The sequence below is a fragment of the Arachis ipaensis genome, chromosome B8 (genome assembly GCF_059453495.1).
Source record: "Arachis ipaensis isolate K30076 ecotype BB chromosome B8, ASM5945349v1, whole genome shotgun sequence".
Classification (NCBI taxonomy): Eukaryota; Viridiplantae; Streptophyta; class Magnoliopsida; order Fabales; family Fabaceae; genus Arachis; species Arachis ipaensis.
In genome coordinates, this window is record NC_142443.1 from 66,457,992 (window position 1) to 66,461,162 (window position 3,171).

Here is a 3,171-nt window from a genome sequence, read left to right on the forward strand (position 1 = left end):
TCTCTCCAGGTTTGGCCATGTTGGTCATGGTTATGACCTTGCACTCTCTCTTGGAATTTTCTTCTGTATTGCTTGGGAGAGTACTGGGAGGAGTTTCAGTAATCTTCTTACTCAGCTGACCCACCTGTGACTCTAAATTTCTAATGGAGGACCTTGTTTCATTCATGAAACTTAGTATGGTCTTGGATAGATCAGAGACTATGGTGGCCAGGCCAGAATGGCTCTGTTCAGAATTCTCAGTCTGTTGCTGAGAAGATGATGGAAAAGGCTTGCTATTGCTAAACCTATTTCTTCCACCATTATTATTGAAGTCTTGTTGGGTCTTCTGTTGGTCCTTCCATGAGAAATTTGGATGATTTCTCCATGAAGGATTATAGGTGTTTCCATAGGGTTCTCCCATGTAATTCACCTCTGCCATTGCAGGATTCTCAGGATCATAAGCTTCTTCTTTAGAAGATGCTTCTTTAGTACTGTTGGATGCAGCTTGCAATCCATTCAGATTCTGAGAAGTCATATTGACTTGCTGAGTCAATATTTTGTTCTGAGCCAATATGGCATTCAGAGTATCAATTTCAAGAACTCCCTTCTTTTGAGGCATCCCATTGTTCACAGGATTCCTCTCAGAGGTGTACATGAACTGGTTATTTGCAACCATTTCAATGAGTTACTGAGCTTCTGCAGGGGTTTTTAGATGAAGAGATCCTCCTGCAAAATGGTCCAATGATATTTTTGACAACTCAGACAGACCATCATAGAATATACTTATGCTACTCCATTCTAGAAGCATGTCAGTAGGACACCTTTTGATCAATTACTTATATCTTTCCCAGGCTTCATAGAGGGACTCACCTTCTTTTTGTCTGAAGGTTTGTATTTCCACTCTAAGCTTGCATATCTTTTGAGGTGGAAAGAATTTGGCCAGGAAAGCACTGACCAGCTTTTTCCAAGAATTCAGGCTTTCCTTAGGTTGTGAATCCAACCATGTTCTAGCTTTGTCTCTTACAGCAAAAGGGAAAAGCATAAGCCTATAGACCTCGGGATCAACTCCATTGGTCTTGACAGTGTCACAAATTTGCAAGAATTCAGCTAAGAATTGATGAGGATCTTCCAATGGAAGTCCATGAAACTTGTAATTCTGTTGCATTAGAGAAACTAATTGAGGCTTAAGCTCAAAGTCGTTTGCTCCAATGGTAGGAATTAAGATGCTTCTTCCATAGAAGTTAGAAGAGGGTGCAATAAAGTCACCAAGCATCTTCCTTGCATCTCCACCATTGTTATTGGGTTCGGCCATTTCTCCTTCTTTTTCGAAAATTTCTGTCAGATCCTCTCCAGAGAGTTGTGCTTTAGCTTCTCTTAGTTTCCTCTTAAGAGTCCTTTCAGGTTCAGGATCAGCTTCAATAAGAATGTCTTTATCCCTGTTCCTGCTCATATGAAAAAGAAGAGAACAGAAAAGAAGAGGAATCCTCTATGTCACAGTATAGAGATTCCTTTATGTGAGTAGAAGAAGAGAATAATAGAAGAAGGAGAAGAGAAAAATTCGAACATAGAGAAGAAGAGGGGGTTCGAATTTTGAGTAGAAGAGAAGTGTTAGTAGATAAATAAATAAGTAGAAAGAGATGAGATGGGGAAGAACTCAAAAATTAAATAAAATAAAATAAAAATATTTTTGTTTTTATTTTAAAATATTGGTTATAATTCGAAAATTAAAAAGAGAAATAGAATTAAATTAAAATTTAAAACAATTAGTTAATTAAAAGGAATTTTGAAAAAGTGGGGGGGGGGAGTTTTCGAAAATTGGAGAGAGAAAAGTAGTTAGGTGGTTTTGAAAAAGATATGATTGAAATAGAAAACTTTTAAAATCAAACCAAAAAGTCAAGTAGTTACTTGAAAAAGATTTGAAAATCAAATTTGAAAAGATAGGAAGTTAGAAAAGATTTTGAAATTAAGTTTTTAAAAAAGATATGATTGGAATTTATTTTGAAAAAGATTTGAAAAAGAAATTTAAAAAGATTTGATTTTGAAATTAAAGTTGATTACTTGACTAACAAGAAACTAAAAGATATGATTTTAAAATTTAAAGATTGAAACTTTTCTTAATAGGCAAGTAACAACTTGAAATTTTTGAATCAAAATATTAATTGTTAGCATTAATTTTGAAGATATGAAATAAAAATAAGAAAAAGATTTTGAAAATCAAATTTTTAGAATTTTCGAAAATATTGAAAAAAATTGAAAAAGATTTTATTTTTGAAAAATATTTGAAAAAGATAGAATTTTTAAATTGAAAATTTGACTTGACTAATAAGAAACAATTAAAGTTTAAAATTTTTTGACTAAATCAATCTAAAATTTCGAAAATTATGAGAAGAATAAGGGAAAATTATGAGAAGAATAAGGGAAAACAATTAAACTTTTTTTTTATTTTCGAATTTTTAATGAAGAAAGAGAAAAACATAAAAATGATGCAAAACATAAAAATTTAAGATCAAAATAAAAATGCATGCAAGAACACTCTGAATATCAAGATGAACACCAAGAACACTTTGAAGATCAAGATGAACACCAAGACTTATTTTTGAAAATTTTTAAGAAAAGAAAAACATGCAAGACACCAAACTTAAAAATTTTTAAACTTTAGATACTAATGATTCAAGAATGCATATGAAAAACAAGAAAAGACACAAAACATAAAATTGCAAAGATCAAACAAAGAAGATCATCAGGAACAACTTGAAGATCATGAAAAACACCATGCATGAATTTTTTTTCGAAAATTTAAAGAAGATAAAATAGATGCAATTGACACCAAACTTAAAAATTGACACTAAACTCAAACAAAAAACACAAAAAATTTTTTGGTTTTTATGATTTTATTAAATTTTTTTTGTAATTTTCAAAAATAAGAAATAAAAAGCTTAAAAATAAAATAAAATTACCTAATCTGAGCAACAAGATGAATCGTCAGTTGTCCAAACTCGAACAATCCCCGGCAACGGCGCCAAAAATTTGGTGCACGAAATTGTGATCTCAACTGCGCCAACAACTTGGTACGCACGATCATAAACTCAATTCTTTTTCACAACTCTGCACAACTAACCAGCAAGTGCACTGGGTCGTCCAAGTAATAAACCTTACGTGAGTAAGGGTCGATCCCACGGAGATTGTCGGCTT

At 32.4% G+C, this 3,171-nt stretch overlaps 1 non-coding gene across 1 annotated transcript; it reads left to right on the forward strand.

The window, feature by feature from the left end:
- The first annotated feature begins 781 nt into the window (after positions 1 to 781).
- LOC148548411 (small nucleolar RNA R71) lies at positions 782 to 889 on the forward strand. The gene has a single exon (XR_015898130.1). It is a non-coding gene; the product is annotated as a small nucleolar RNA R71 (small nucleolar RNA).
- The last annotated feature ends 2,282 nt before the right edge of the window (positions 890 to 3,171 follow it).